Source organism: Colias philodice, chromosome 13 (genome assembly GCF_061535455.1).
Source record: "Colias philodice isolate Cphi_HAF_F1 chromosome 13, ilColPhil1 Martin Lab GWU primary, whole genome shotgun sequence".
Classification (NCBI taxonomy): Eukaryota; Metazoa; Arthropoda; class Insecta; order Lepidoptera; family Pieridae; genus Colias; species Colias philodice.
This window is the reverse complement of record NC_143098.1, coordinates 5,497,803-5,515,899: the sequence shown is the minus strand read 5'-3', so window position 1 is coordinate 5,515,899 and position 18,097 is coordinate 5,497,803. Positions and strand designations below refer to the sequence as shown.

The 18,097-nt window shown below is 31.5% G+C and overlaps 1 protein-coding gene across 5 annotated transcripts in view; it reads right to left on the bottom strand.

Moving 5' to 3' along the window:
* Positions 1-18,097, bottom strand: part of pdm3 (POU-domain protein pdm3) — a 112,161-nt gene that overhangs the window by 88,035 nt on the left and 6,029 nt on the right. The window contains exon 1 of one of the 5 annotated variants that reach the window (XM_089702393.1): positions 1,737-1,836. The exons of the other annotated variants lie outside the window; for them this stretch is intronic. The gene's annotated coding sequence lies outside the window, so the exon portion shown is untranslated. Of the gene's footprint in view, positions 1-1,736; positions 1,837-18,097 lie in introns of those variants that run through there. 5 annotated transcript variants of the gene reach the window in all.

Here is an 18,097-nt window from a genome sequence, read left to right as displayed (position 1 = left end):
ATGATATAATTTAGTGTTTTATTCAACTAGAGAAACGTAGTAGATATTATAATGAATATGATGATATAAACTACGAAACATTATAGATTTTATTAACTCTAATTTTTAACAGTAACAAATAGGCGAAATACATTGAAATAGCAAATCAAACAACTTGATAATTTTATTAAAAACATCTTAAATCTCTTAATCAAAAAATAGTGTATCTATCTATCTAAAAAAAACACAAACACGTTACAAAAAAAAATACGAATAAAAATAAACTATATTATTCCATGTAGTCATTTATTAAACGCATTAATCATATTTAGTCATTGTCTAAAAATTACCACAAACTATTTATTCCCTAAACGCTCTTTTTACAGCGTATAATCCAAAACGAAAGCAAAGCCTCAACACGTACTGAACTTGCGAGACAAAAGCCACAAAAGAAGCAGGCCTGACCCACCTCAACGCGTACCAACAAATAGGTCAAGATCCGGCCGAGTCGGCATTCGGAAGGAAAATTCCCTCTTTATTTACCTGTGGGGAGTGAAACTCCACTGAATTTCGTGTGGACCTTGTCCGGCGATTTTGTTTTCACGATTCGTGGTTTTATAGCTGTCTTATTTTGGTATTAGGGTTTTAATCTTCTCTTGCTATGAATGCTTTGAAAAATAAAGTTTGAAAGTGGGTAGTTTTATTTATTGTTGTTGTCTAATTTAACTATTTAAAATCGATACTTAGTTACGTAATATTTATCATCTAATTCCTTACATTCATGTTTATATTTGTCATGAGGGTAGTTTTCAATAAGTTACCACATTATTCGATCAAACATGCACACAATAATTCCTTAAACAACAAAACTTCCCGAAACATGTTACTGTTAAGTATCATTTAAGGCATAATTCATTTATACGTCCGTCTAAACGTGATCCATTATTTGGATTTTAATGAACATTTCCCGTGAATCAGTTACAGTAAGTACACCGATAGTACGGGGAACGAATTAGACCGACAAGATAATGTTCGGGCTTTTATTAACAGCGAATCTACTTCGATATTTACAGATGAGTCAATAAGCTTTTCACTGGAAACACTTGATTTAATCCGCAACTTGTAGGATTTATCGATTTTCTGGTAATATTGTAAGTATTTATTGCTTCGAATTCCTGAGGGAATGAAATTTAAGGGGTGGTAACGATGTTATAGCATAGAATCACGGCTCCTTTGCAAAATAGATCTATTTGTGTCCTTTGGCGCAAGATTTATGAAACATTATTTGGTACGAAATTTACTTGTTCAATTATGCAATCTAGGATGCTTCAATTAATTATATATTTTCAGTTAAAACAAAGCACATGGTAACCATTTTAAGTTCAACATGGCTGAATTTTTTCAATAACACATTAGATGCCGCAATGTAGAGCACGAAAAAGAGTTAAAAAAATCTATTGAGAATTAATATTTTTATTTAGAATTTAGAATTTCTTAATACATATTTTTATAAAAAGAAATACTAATCCATTTCGTTAAACAAAATCCATGCTTCGCACTACAATTACGAAGTCAAAATTTTAATGATATTAAAATACGTAACATTTTCATTTTCTCTACAATCCTGGATACAGTCGGATTGTTAAGTTCAGTCATAAAGCAGTAGTATCAAAGTTACATCTGGCTAACTCGATAACCCAATGTCCTATAAACGTATCGGTTGCAACAAAAACAAACAATAAAACGCTGTATCTTACCACTCCAATCAACTCCGGGCCCGGCAAGCGAAACTGAGCCTTAACGACCTTGCAAACTAAGACACTACCAATCATTGTTCTGCAAATAGCTGGCCGGCCTAAGCAATACGAACTGATGCCAAAACGTAGCGGCCGTCGAATATGATTGCTCCTAATGCGTTGGGCAATAGGGGGGTGAGGCGAGGTCGGTGGAGGGGGTTGCGTCGCGCCGTGTTTCTGACCGAGCAGTAAGTCTGGCTTAATCCTATCGGAAACGCGGGCCCCCATTGAAGATCGGCAAGGACTCAATATGGTATCCGATCTCACGATACATCTCGGGATATTTGAATTTACTTCCTACGTTTGGTAAAGCTCTGGGGGCTTATCAATTAAGCTTTGTAGAGCAATCATTCAGATTTTCAAATAAAAAAAAATGTAACCTAATGTTTTCTTAATTAATAGCAACAGAAACATAATCCATGAGCTATATGAATAGCATAAGGGCATTAAAGCTAGAGCTCACAGATGAACACACGAATCAATCACACCATAGCCCGAACAAATGAATTATTAATGAATCGTTCATATCACTCCGCTCAAGCTCGACAAAGACGGAAAACGATTGTACATCTTGTATCTAAAACTAGCTGCACTAGATTTATCCGGCGATAGTTGATTCCCTGCACACTCGACTCTAGGCGGCCTGTAGAGGGGGACATTACAAATTAATAGCACAAAGACCGACCGCAGATCGCCGCTGCGAAAATTTACAGGCTCCAGACACTTATAGTGCACTGCAGACGATAAAGGCTGGCTTTACGTGCGAGTATACGTAAGGCGTAGGCGTATTTTGGCAGTAGGTTAGCTTGCTATAGCTATAATGATAAATTTCTAATAAACATTGTTCTTGGTGCAGGCTGGAGATTAAATTTTAAATAAGCTAAGGCGCAACGCTCGTAAGACATATTGAATAAGTATAGCTAGGAAATATGTTTGTTGTAGAAATCGTTCTTAGGAGAATATTCTTGCTATTGATAGGTGTAAAGTATTTTTATGACTCTATATTTTAATAATATTCGAGTAGTTTTATTTAAGTATATTAAAGTAATAATATTAAAGTATTATAATATTCAAGTAGTTTTTAAGACTCTATATTTTTTTCAGAAGTGTTCTTGTATTTTGTACAAAATATCACAATAACTTAATCAACGTCAATTGTTAGGATAAGCTGACCTAATTCGGAGAAAATGATTGAATTAAAGATTATTTTATTGGTCATTAGTTTTTGTCTAGCCACTACTTAGGTCTAGGTCATTCGTTCTGTGGTGCGAATACACGTGATCGCACGTAGGTTATCTTATGTACATGTGTAATATGTATATGTTTAGTATCTTCAGGAGAACAGGTGATTATTTTAATAGAAAGCTATACACGAACAACTGTACAGACAAGAACAAAAACGAGTATATTTTTTATTACGCTAATATTTCTAATACCTCCATACTTCTATTGATTTTCATTTAAATAATAGACGGCAAGATAATAATATCTATTAATAACGACGAACTATAGAGTTAATTTTAAAAATAGATTGTTAAAAGTTCCAAAAACAATTTCAAATTTGCGGCTCATCAAGCATTCATTAGACCGCATAAATCTGGCTCTACAAAAAAATCTAACAAACACAAATTGTATTTTCAACATCAAAAAATCCATATAAATGTGCCATCCCAATGTATCAATCATATTTAATCAATAACAACTAACAAAGGATCTATTCCCTTGATAACAAATGCAGCAAACGTCACAACACACATATACAGCTAATACCTACACACACATGTCTGTTTTACATGTAACTATATATTTCATTGTACATTTCTATTCCAGTTTTAGTGTTAGCATGTTTTATATTTCTATTCTCCACTAATCAAAACCTATGCAGCTGTATTTTAATATCAAAAAAATTGGTACTAGAGTTTGATTGCTTTTCCAATCGGTTTCAAATACTAAGCGATGCTCTCCATTTGCGTTTTGTCCTTTACAAAGAGTACAATACTTGTTTATTTATTTTCTATGCCGTATCACGCATAAGGGGAAATTTTGTTACTAATTTTGTCAATATATTTGGACACTTATAATAAAAACAATGAAAAATGTGGAATAACGAAGTGGTGTTTGATATACAATTCGGTTTATTTGTTCTAATACAATTTACACGATTATGAAAACAATTTCAGTTTGGGAATGAAGTTTTCATATTGTATTTTATATTAACTGCATACGTATATTTACTAACATTGTAAATGTGAGTGTAACTCTGTTTGTCTAGTACTCCGTGACGACTCTACCCCTACATAGATGATCAATTATTCCAATTTGCTCAATAACAAAAATACTTATATTATCCGATACATGTATTAAGAAAAGACACATTACAACTAACTTTGAAACTAGATCATGATGTAGGTACTAATGAATGTAATAAAAAAAACATCACGTTTTATAGCTAATTACTAATCAGAAGAAAGTGCGTATTAGAGCGAGTTAGTTCATTTTTTTGTCTCTTATTAACGCTATGTAGTTTTCAGTTCTTCTGCCGATACTTTAATTTCGGTTTATTGTTTATCCAAAGATTCGACAAAATATTATAGTCTGTTTCACCAGCGCAGCGATCTAGCTACAAGGCTGCTTGCCGAATTATATGAATTGTAACACTTGCCTTTCTGTTCAATATCATCGCGAGGCATTTAACGAATGGCCTCTACAGTAAGCGGACAAATTGCTTCTAAAACAACAAAAGCCGACCGGAAAAATTCACAATCGCACCGAATCATTAATCTCAGAAACAAATGGAAATCGGCCGACATCTGCTATACTGGGCCTCGAAAAAAATGGCCGCCATAGTCGACAGTTGTCACGTTATTCTCGACGGGATTAATTAGAAATGCGATTAAAAGCAAACAAAACAGGGAATGGTGAACTTAAATTAATGAAAAATTACCACCCTCCGCGAGCACTCGTCAACTCTTTTTTTTACGGGGTCGCTCCCGCGCATTAAGCGGCTTTAATTTGAATTCGAAATTAGAATTACGCGCGTTTTATAATTATACTTTTTTTCGGCCAGCGGCGGTTGATTTTTAATATAGGTTATGTATTGTTCTGATGGCTTTAGTTAACAGAACTCATTCTGTTGAAAATTACTCGTTTCAAAAACAAATACCCTGTTTATCGAAAGCCAACTCATTATATTATAATTTCTGAATGAAAAGAAGTGAATTATTATTCTGGCATTGTAAAACCCGGTAAACAAACTTATCCTATTATGTGCCTACTTTAAAGTTTCAGTGAAGTATCAATATAGCTTTAATGAGCATTACTTGGAATACTAATAATAATAAGTTGTTCAGAAAGTATAACAAACCAAATTACGAAATGGAATGAATTGATCATAGTTAAAAAGGATCCTTTATTTAAAAATAAATATCATATAAACCAGCCTTTAACAAATTGAATAAAGCCAAAAATATTTAAATGTTGTCAATCAACATCTTACCAACTTTTAAAAAAGCACACCTTACAAAATCAAACAGTACAATAATTATACAAAGCCATGAAAACGCACAAATAACACGAGAAGCCGTGAATAATAAAATGTAATAATGAGGCACGCGTAACAACGCGTCGCAATATAATTTTAGAACAATGGTGTTCGTATAATAAGTGATCGGGAACACCCGCGGAAGGGCAATGATAAGTGCTTTTGTACGGCGAGTGCGCGACAAGGGCCCTTTACGTACGCGCCTCGAGGAATCTACGGGATTTTGTTTTTTTTCGTGTATAACAAACGTACAGGCCATTACGCCACTATAGGTGTTATAGGTATATAAGTGAGCTTTGAATGAAACTAAGAATTGTTTCTACTTCTTTTTGATAACTATAGATAACGACATTATAATAAATAGTTAATATATACCTCTCTATGAACTGTTAGAAATCAAAGAACATTCAGGACCAAAAAATTGCAGAATTTTTTCTTTTCAAATTTGATATAACAGAAATCTATTTTCTATATTATATCCTTACAGGAATTGTTTAGTAGAGCAAGTGAATTGAATCCCTAGAGATTATGAGCCGATAAGTATGTCAGGCTCTAGGTTCAAGAAGGTAGTAAATCTATACCTAAAAGTACCTTTATTCTATACTTTCCTAAAATGTATAATTTAGAATATTTGACATTTCATTCCGTAGAAGCTGGAAAGTTCATCATAATCAGGAACATAATAAACGTATCACAAACAAGTATATGTATATAAATTAACTTTAAACAGCGAATGTTGGCGTAAACGATCTCATAATACGATAATAGCTTTAAAACAACCGCTGACAGGGCTCTTTGAACTGATGTATTAATAGTCTAAACAAAAGTTTATTGTTAACATCAAGGGAACAATTGCTAGGAAATAGTCGCTACTGTGAAGTGCAATAATGCGTGATTTATCGTCAAATTACTGGATGCATTTTATTATTGTTTTAAAATAAATTGTCACTAGAAAATCGTCAGTTTTAATACCGGAGATATTATATTATTGCAACGATTAAATGTGGTTTATAGTCTTACAACTATGTTAGTCGTGGTAGAATCATTTATTGACATTACACAAATGCTACTTTTATGAGATGATTGTATAGTTATAGTTAACTTTATTATTTCAGAAGGAATTCATACATTTATGTACAATAAAATGTGTACTTAAGGACGATTTCACATGTGCAAAATGCAGAATTTCTAGTAGTTCTACCTACATGTCTGCCGGCTTTCATAATATTCCTAATCCCCTAGTACCTACTTTCTCTTTTTCACTTTCTCAAAATAAAGTTTTCTGTTTAGTTACCAAAAATAAGAAAAGGACAACATCAAAGGAAAGCAACATTATATCAACAACGTTTTTGTAACAATTTGTTATTAACTAGAGTAAATTCACATTAGCTCTATGAGCTAACCATTAAAATTTCCCAAGCGCAACACTCCAAAATTGGAATTACAATGCTTCGATCTCCCCCGTACAGCCGTCAACCGTTAAAACTAGCGTGATTAAAACACAAAATTAACCCCGCGTACATTTACAAATATCGGTCAATTAACGGCCGAGTGAGATAACAATTGAAATCGGTTTCGCTTTCACCGATGCCCGGTTAACGTGCGCTAAATATAATAATAGATCAGCGGATATATCAATGCTCCATGCTTTCGCACTGCCACTTTCAATTTTCCGAACGCAACCGCGCACAGATAAAATAATGTTTGTATACTCTGTGCCACCACGGTACGATGCCGTGTATTGTGATATATATCATCGGATTTTTGGCGGGAATGTGATGATAGAACGTTTAAGTTCACATTTTATTGGTGCATTTGTTAAAATTTTGCTTTCATTTGGAATATGCATAATATGGACTACCTATTTGTATAAAAGTAATTTAAGTTAACAAAAGTAGAGGCGTTAGGAATAAGTTGACACAAATATTATTTTGATGAATAATAAAGCTCTAAAATAATTGAAGGTTATTCTTGTAAGTACCTACTAGGTGCCTGCATAGTCATAATATTATGAGCTTACAACAAATATATCCATAATTACCTATATTTTTTAATGAATCGAAGAACCATTGTTCAAATGCAATTAATATCTTAAACAACAATAACGCAATTAAACTTTATAATGTAAAAAGATCGTGCTTCGGCGCTCCAAACTGAAGATTTAACGATTTCATACATCTGTACGAGCACAATCATAAAAATTGCCCATCCATAAAGGTTTATAATAATGCATTTATGGTAATGATTAGACGACTTTAAACTCTACTTAATATTATTTAAAGCTTATTTTCAAACGATCCGCGATTCATTAGTAATACGAATAAGGGGTTGGCAAATCCAACTTCTATTGTTAATAGTCACGCGTCGCGTTATAATTATGTTTGTTATTATTAATGGTATAGAATAATTTGACTGAATAGATTCTTAAAAAACTAAAAGCTATAACATATAATAGCGCTTTTATTTAGTCGCATAATAGTTAAATTAATCCCTAGAAATACCATTACCTCATGTGTTTGGGACATGAACCCATAGTATGTTTGTAAAATAGCAATTATGTTTAGCCAATTACAAGTAAAAAGAAATGGCATATAAGAAAAGTGTTAATGCAAAGTAAATCGTAAACAAAAAGTAAAATGCGATGTAAATTTCCAAATGTCAAACGAAGTCAGTTACAACTCCATAATATAATTCATAAAAAGTGCGAACAGCGGACATCGTGTTATTTCGATTCAAATTATCTTTAATGCGCTGTTATTTTTGAGTTTTAATGCGCCCGCTATAAAAAGATAATCACAAAAATAATTGAAACGAAATAATAAAGAGAGTGGGGAGGGAGAGGGGGCGATTAATGACAGGGTGGTGGGATAGTCGCATTACGACCTAAATAATCATCATAATTACGCTTTTTAGCCCGGTTTCCCCTTTTTACCCTCTAAGTACTAGAGATTGTCTATTTGAGGCTGTTTTTTTCCAGCGGCTCGTAGCTATGGAATGACAGATTTACTTCTTTATGGCTAATAATTGTTGCAAAGCAAGCGCAAATTATAGCAAAAACTTTCTCTAATTACTCCTATTAAATAAGGGAGTGGTATTGGTAGTATTTTTATTTATTACTAAATAAACAATCGAATATTACTAGACATAACGTTTTACTTTAAATTATTGTAATAAGTATTTAAGTACGTACAATTAAAAAATAAAAAGATAATCGTAGGTACTATATTTAAATTTGATCGTAGAGCAACTTATAAAACTTACTCGTAGCATAGTTTTGTTTATTCCCAAACCGTTATCGTATGAAATTATTTGTTGGTCATTAGCAAAAAATCTTCATTTTCATTTAAATTCTTCAGATTTTTCATTTAATTACTAAGTAATATGTTTTACATGACATGTAGAGACACTTCTTATAATATAACATGTCTCTACCAAACCTATGTTAATCTTTTTAAACGTAAAAATAAATATTATTTAACTTGTAATACGTATGCAAATTTCCACTCGATAAAATACTAAAGGCAAAACAAAAGGGCAGCGGCAAACGTACACAGTAGTCAGAGAGTAATAGAGTGCCTGTACCATGTTCTCGCGCGACCCTTCTAAAACTGAAATGAATTGAAAGCGCACGCTCCATTGCCTCATATATATGGAACGCGCTCTTGCAAACGTGAAGAATGTAGCAATGTATTGCATTTTGAAATGGAACACGTATAGATTAGCTATCTTATTTATGGCCTGAATCTTAACGGAATAGGATTGTTTTAAAATAATATTGATGATTTCCTATAATCGCCACATCTTTTTAATTAATTATCCTTTTAGTTACTTACAATAATATTTATTTCGCTTTTAATTTTCTCATGGAAAATATGTGTCTTATTTTACATTTATTTATAAACTTATTACAATTTCCTGCACAATTTTTTGCTATAAAGTTCTTATGATAAAGGTTCAAGGCTTAAAGGTTTATGACCGAAACAAATAAACAAAGATGTTGCTAATGTAACGAATTTAAATGTATGTAGATTAAATGTAGATAAATGTATTCGATTTGCAAAGCGGAGTGCTTGAAGAATCGGTATATAATTAAAGATAATGAGACGCCATTCAGACGTCCGTCTGTGTCCTGTAACTTGGAGCTACGAATTGGAGGGATCAGAGGTGGTAATATGTTACATTTTTTTATTCAGTAATATATACAGTATCATCAATTGATTCATTTGATTTGTAAGAGAAAAAAGTACCATTGATATGAATAAGAGAATAAGATACTGAAAAGTCATAAAAGAAATTTTTTAATATATTATTAACACAATATTTAATTAACTCTTATACATATATTTAAATTTATTTTATCTTTCATAACAATGGAGAATATAGTTTTATAAACTAAGGTTAAAACAGCGTTATTAGCATGTTCATTGTTCACGTAAAAAGATGCCTTCTCCATATTTTATGATCACTAACTCTCCACTAAGATAGAGGTCTTTAAATGAACGGGTTTAATTCGGTTTAATTTTATATCATCTCGCTCTGTTTTCGGTTTCTTTGAAATATGCATTTAATTTCTTATAATAAAATTTGGGTTTTCGATATTCCGAAGTTTAATGTTTTAAGTGCATAACCAAATTTAGACATAGGTTTTAAGAACCTTTTTTAATTCTCATGAGGATCTCATTATGCTGCTTAACAAGTTTAAGTATATTAACAAATTAATAATAATCAGTGTACCTAAATATAAAATTTATTTCCTTTATACCTGTCATTAATTAAGAACTTGAAAAAAATTCTGAGAGCCTACCTTTAAATTTACTCCATGTCAACCGTATAGATATAATATGTCCTCCTAAATGTTAATTTACATTGACGAGTATGTAATGTTGGTTCACATACCACATAGTGTCAAGCAAGCAATCGATGCGTAAACCACACGAGTTAACTCACCTGAATCTAAGTTTTCTACAACTAAACCTACCGTCTACTCCTAAAGGTATAAGAATAAGTTAAATGTGTTAAAACTTATTTTAGTAGAGCAAGTCAGTAATGAGTTGAAAGGCTGGGTATGTCATGGTTTGAATTAAAATATAAATACATATGTAACGAACAATGCAGTCAGCTCGTATGCATTCCACTCGAAATCAAGTTGTAGCCCTTTGTAACAACAAATCGCTCGAGTGATACATAAATAAAAAGGTCACGTCACGATACAGTTGCGACTTAAATCTTTTCAGCATTAAACAACACTTCACCCTTCTTATTTTAAATATTCAACGAAATTACCAAAATGAATAAACGAAATAGCAAGTTATAATTAAAATAATTTACTTAATGGCCTCAGTCATTAGCGATTTTATTTCCAAATCGTCTGTTTTTTTCTACGAAATTACCACTGCTTTCACGAGTGGCAACATTTTTTCATTTGCTAGATTTTTATCTATCGTAATCATTCGTACTTTATTACATTTTTATTAAAGAATAAATGAAATAAAATTGAGCTCGCGCAATAATTTTAAGTGACTGAAACGTAAAATAAGCTAATTTTAATAAAACATAATCATGATAAAGCTTCAAAGTTATTTCTGAGGGCGAGATAGTTCATTAACCTGTGTAATGTCATGATATATGATGGTAAATGGTAGGCTTTTTGGGAAATTAGTGTTTATTTGGCTCCAGGGCTACTTCATCTTAATTTAAAAACGATCTAATAAAGAGTTAACACTTTGTTATATTATATTATCTAGCCGCCTATGCCTATACTTTTGTTTTGTCTTACTTCCATTAGAACCAAACTGATTCTAATCGTATGATTTTCAGGAGAGTGAGTCTATGTGAGGCGAACATTTCTTCCGAACCAACCTTGCAAAGATTCTGCAGAACAGACACGCAAACATTTTAACATAAATTTACTGAACTTTCAATAAATGATGTTGACGTAATACAAGCTTTTAATTTAATTCATTTTTATTTCTTACTAGGTTTCCGCCCGCGGCTTCGCCCGCGCAGTCAAAGAAAAACCCGTATAGTTCCCGTTCCCGTGGGATTTCCGGGATTCCGTCATTTTTCCGGGATAAAAAGTAGCCTATGTCCTTTATCGGGTATCAAAATATCTCTATACCAAATTTCATGCAAATTGGTTCAGTAGTTAAGGCGTGATTGAGTAACAGACAGACAGACAGACAGAGTTACTTTCGCATTTATAATATTAGTATGGATTCAGATGAAATCCCTGATAGTTAAACATATCAAACACATCAAATGCATCAGTATATTTGCGACCAAACTTCCAAACAGAACATATATCTACACATGGAATATAATATTTATGAACTAATGAATAAATAATTACGCACTGTAACGGCATTTCGTTTTTAATATTAATAATGCGTGATGACGTCACGTGACCCTAATGTGCTATTAATAACATAATTAGGCCTGTTATCAAGTTATAAACACCTTAATTACATATTAATTAAGGGCATACCGTTGGCTATCACTTCGTATTATGGTTTTATATTTCAGTTTGATTTCAGTGACACGCTTTGGACAGTTATTGTTCGATAAACAACGCCTTGTTGTATTGTTAAAATTCTAATGCTATTTTTATAGCATGGGCTTGATTAATTGTTATCATAGCTATAAATATGTATGATACATGATATTTATTTTAGAGCCTATCTAATTTAAGGATTTATGGTTATTTCAAATTCAAATTAAAATTCAAATGATTTATTGTGATTCACAGGTTATAAGGGTTATTACATTATATGTAGGTGATCCGCTGTGATCTGCCATGTGGCGTACAAGTATTATAGAAAAGAAGGTAACTTTATTAGAAACTAGCAGGTCCCCGCTGTTTCACCTAGTCCATTTTAGTCACATTGCAAACGTTTATTATATTGTTTATATTATAAGTTTTTGATGATTAACGTAATCATTGTATTTCTGTGTGACGTAATCAATATTAAATAATAATTAATTTACAACATTTTTGTCATACACATCGTTGCATAATAAATCTTATTTACATATTGTAATACATTTAACAGAAGTTAACCGCTAATGACGCCTTATATTAAAAATACTTATTACATGGAAAATCACAATTTATTCGACCTTGCGGTCTCTTAATTAGTATTTAAGTATTGATAAAGATATAATTTGCTTTATTACATTTTAATGCTGGCCATAAAATAATTTAATACAAGTAACTAGGTACGTTATTACAAAGTTATTGTCGTAAAAATATAGTCTTAAAAGTCATAAGACTTAATATATCCTGTTGATAATTAAGCTTTTAGACACATTCAAGATTTTTTTTATTCAGCTGTTTAATTGATATTGAAGGAAAAACTAATGAAAACGAATGTTGTTTTAACTGACTTCATAACAATTTATAAATATGTTTTTCGCATTTTCATTTTTAATGTAAATTTGATAGCATTTTAGATATCATTAAGGGATAGATTCGAGGATTTTTCTTCAAAAAATTAACTCCCTTATTTAAATAATATAGGCATGCATTGTGTTATAGAACTGTAGGTACATTTATAGAATTTGATCATTAAAAAACACTATCTAAATAAACTCTACTATGACTCTACATTAAATTCAAACATTTTTACTTTGCGATGATTAAAATTTTAATTATCGCATTTTATTATTTTGCCAATAATTATTATTTAAATTATCGCGACCATTACAATTTAATGTATGCTTATAATTATAATAATAACGTAATTAAATGATATCCATTATCGTTAAGTACCACAAGGTAAGTACAATACCTGTGAACTCAACCAACTAATCCTAGTTGTTCAAATAATAATTATCAATAACGAGTTACTTGTAATAAACATTATAATCTAAAAGACATTCCTGTAATACGTGAACACGTCGATCTTGCATTTATTATTGTTTATTGGCTTTATTTTTAAATAATTCCTCATAGAAATTTAAACCGTATCTCCTTGTCAGATAGGCTAAAATAGCGTGTAGTCACCGTATTCAACTTCAGATAGATGTATTAACAGCCTATTATAATACTTAAGCAGTACCGGTGTATGGCGTACAATAATTATTATGTCGAGGTATAAATTATTAGTCATAATAACAAACTCAACATCTGTGAATTTTATCTTAAGTACTATCGGGTATCATCTTTACGACGCGTAAACGAGGCCCTTTAAACTATTAATTTTGTACGTGTTTGTTTGTCCATGAAAGAGGTAGCTATAAAAGTAACGGTTATGGCTTTTTAGGGTTCCGTAGCCAAAATGGCAAAAACGGAACCCTTATAGTTTCGTCATGTCCGTCTGTCCGTCTGTCCGTCTGTCCGTCTGTCACAGCCGATTTACTCGGAAACTATAAGTACTACAGTGATGAAATTTGATGGGAATATGTGTTGTATGAACCGCTACAAAAATATGACACTAAATAGTAAAAAAAAGAATTGGGGGTGGGGCCCCCCATACATGTAACTGAGGGATGAAATTTTTTTTTTCGATGTACATACCCGTGTGGGGTATCAATGGAAAGGTCTTTTAAAATGATATAAAGTTTTCTAAAAAACATTTTTCTTAAAGTGAACGGTTTTTGAGATATCAGCTCTCAAAGTCGTAAAAAGTATGTCCCCCCCCCTCTATTTTTATAACTACGGGGTATAAAATTCTAAAAAAAATAGAGGTGATGCATGCTAATTAACTCTTTCAACGATTTTTGGTTTGATCAAAGTATCTCTTATAGTTTTTGAGATAGGTTGATTTAACTGTAATTTATTATATTTGCTGCTACGGAACCCTTTGTGCGCGAGCCCGACTCGCACTTGGCCGGTTTTTATAAAAACAATTAATTATATAACGTAGGCGTTGCACAAGCGGTTACATGCGTGCAATCGATGTGATTTGTTTATGTTTCGACTTCTAATTTGCTTTTGTAAGAAAGAATATTATCAAAGTAATTTTTTAAATTGTTAAAAAAATTCAATAAGAACAAAAGTATGATAGAAATATTAGTTCTTATCCCACAAATAATATTTGCTTTTAAACGATTATTTTTTTATGTATCTAAATTGTTAATAAAACGCACAAATTGATTCCTATCATAAAATTAAATTAGAAACCGATCATAACTTCTGAGAACCAAGTGGAGTTATGAGACATAATCCTTTATGTGTAGTGTTTTTACATGTACGCATTAATGTGAGAGGCGCCCATAGCGCGATCGCAAACAGGCGATTAGACCGACTCCGAGAATCACTCATAAATTCAACCCTAAAACAACCGCTCTGTTTAGTTTGGAAGCTCTCATCCCAGTAATTATACAATAATTCATACTTTAATAAATACTAATAAATCGTCCCTCGCGCCGAAGCATTATCCATTATTACAATGTAATTACAGCCGATAAATTACCAAATAATACATCAATCAGATGTGTTATAATTTTGTTGTTTCTTTACGTATATTTTTATCGGGCGGCGGGCAATTTTATTAAAATTATAATGCGGCGGCACCGCTCAAATTGGGGTAGCTTCGGGCTAAGTTCGAATTTAATTATATATGTAATGTTTAATGATATATTCTTATAATAAGCTACCTGATTCACGGTGGGCATAAATCAAATATTTCATTAAATTTCGAAGCGTTTACAACCCTTCATTTCGGTGTTATTACGTAGCCATGGGATTCGTTGGCGAACTCTCTGATACACGTCCTACATTTTAGAATAGCATTATTTTTGTGACTTTGATGAATGGTATCGATTCGCCGGGTGCATAATTATCTTTTTGCGAACTTTTCCCTGTTTAATAACGTGTTTTTGGAATTAATCGAGAAATTAAAGTGTTTAGCTGATGTTTAAATTAAGACAGGCTAATTATGCTTCATGTATGCTTTTTATTTTACAAGACGTTGCAAAAAATTGGTTTTGTAAAAAAACTCGAAACTGTTGTTTTTTCTTGGATTTCATTTTGTGCTTGTTAATATTTTGTGTTGCTTAGTTTGGTCACCATTATAACGCAATTTTGTACTATCTAAATTTTTCGACGCCTCAAATTAGAAGAAGAAAAAAGTTTATAATAAATAAGATTATTCATGAATTAACATAAATTGGTTTAACACTCATATTCATTATGACGCAACACAATTATAGTTATCGAATATCTAGAATGTCTTAAGGTCTAAGTAAAAAAATTGTAGTCTCTTAGCATTGTACACACACATAGCGCGCATGCTCTACAAAAAAGCCGGTCAAGTGCGAGTCGGACGGTCGAGGGTTCCGCACAAGCGGATCGAGTTACAACTTTACAAGCTTAACTTTGCCGTTGGGAACTTTTGTGCCCAGTACATCGGTATAGAATATAGATTGTGGTTAGTTCACCAACTGCAAATAAGTTTGTTATCCAAAAAAAAGTTTCAGATTTTCCATATACTGTGGTACATTGTTTTTATACTCGTGTGCTACATAATATTGCTTTTTGTAATAATATCAGTGAAAGGGAAGTACCTAGGTATAATAAATAAGTATTTGATATCTTATCGAGTGATAAATTATGTGTGTATCTAGACGTTTTTTGAAACTTTGTGTGTGTCATAAATCGAACGTACCTTACCCTCTGGTTGCATTTTTAATTTAGTAAGGAACCCAAAAAAGTTGTTTTAGTATCGCAAAAACCATAATGAATCGTTTAAAATGTAAAGCTCTATTATGAACTTAATTATTGCTAATGACGTCAATCAAAATGATTAGCGAAAAACATAAAACAAGAATTCGGAAGAGAACCACACTACATAATATAGAACGTTGTATTTGAAGATGTGTGACTCCAAATACGTGTAAATTTTTGAAAAATTATGCCTATTTTGCCTCGGGTTCATCTCACCCTAATTGTGAGGGTGCCAAGTGTTCTGCGAAATAATTAAAAGAATGTGAATATGACATCTCGGCTCGTGTTAATTGCTTTGTTAAATAAATGTAGTTTTTGTTGACGTGTTGTTTGAAACTAGCCGACGCTATAGATTAAGTTACCGTATCGTATGTACTAGATAGATAGATGTTTATATTAGATTCTAGATTTGATATACGTTGATAATAGTTATATTATCATGTTTTAAATAATACAATCGCATGATGAGATTGCTAAATTTGAAATTTCACTGTAAAAATAAAAATAATGGTATCAATCTTTCAATTATCATTAACCGTATACTGTGGTACATGGTATATGGTTAATGAATAATGATATACCATATACCACAGTATATCATTAACCATACACCAAAAACGTCCAAAAAAGACGATTTTGCATTTTTATAAATTGAATTGTTTCAGTTTCGTCTTTTTAAAGAAGAAGAGAAGTGTGAAGATACATTAATCTCTATCACATACTAGCCGTATAGTATGCGTAAATATACAACAACTAGGTGCTTTACTTCTTCTTTCATTCATAACGTTACACATTACACAATCCAATCGCATTTTATGTATATGTTTTACTAACCATCATGTCCATACAAGTATGCAATAAAACATCCAAAGTACTTTGTATGCAAAGTAATAGTTACCAACTGTTAAACTTCAAAATAATTCCAAACTAATTAACTAATTTAAAAGATTAACAATTTAAGTATCCAACTACGGGTTTAATGAGCCCCCATGACATTTAGATTCAAGGACCTTCCCATGTTTTGATTCGAAATAATCTAATGATCCGGAAACCTGTACTTGTGTTAATAAAATAATTTAACTAACAATTTGAAAGAATTAAGCAATCATTACAAGTATTCATATCCTTTTATTTGGGAAGTAATGGCGGCGCTTGCGCATGTTCTTTTTGCTTCGGCCCTTTTTGATATGAGAAAGTTATTTATCCACTTTATTAACAAAATGTATTGCGAATTGCGATAGATTGAATAATATGTTCATGAATCATCATTATCATTTCAATTTAAAATACGGAACTTATATAATACAAGAATTAATGCACATAATAAATTACACAAATTACTCAATGATAACTATTGTAATTCATTGGGGCGTAAAAATAACAATGCTTATACCAATATTTTTGTACCTATACCTAGATATATTTATTATTTTAAAGATACGTTTCACTCAGTAGATAGATTTTTAAATGTAAATATATTATTGATATAAATAGAACTACATGTTATCTATTATTTTGTCACTTTCATGAGTTACATAAATCACCTATGACTATTTATATTACGATGATTCATATATAACAACAATACCTATATAATGGTTAATATTTATCCAGACATTGAATCAGTATAATAATATGTATAAGATAAATTAATATTTCTGCAACTCAAATTGGTCTTCAAAATAAAGCGCTCTTGGACTTTCTATGCTGACGTTACCTTGTGTAAACTGAAAGGAATTTATTTCCCGATCAATCCTGCACTTATTCAAAATAAAACAACTTGCTGTAAATTCCTGTACTTGATACTAATTCCTATTTGCCTTAATTATTATATTTCTAAAATCCCATATTTTTTTTACATAACCACCTCTAAGTAAAATAAGTCGATATAGTTCCTTAATATAAACTTATTAATTCAACGTTAACTGAAGGTAAGTTTGTCAAAACTATCAACTTGTTGCAGTCAACTGTTTGATTTAAATTTAATATTTAAATATTTGGTGTGCAACCCTTTACAGCTTTAAATTGTCACACTATATTAAATTATATTCTACAGATACTCAAAATTCTTTTAGTAGATAGAAGATGGGAAAAGGAAAATGCATTTTCATAAAA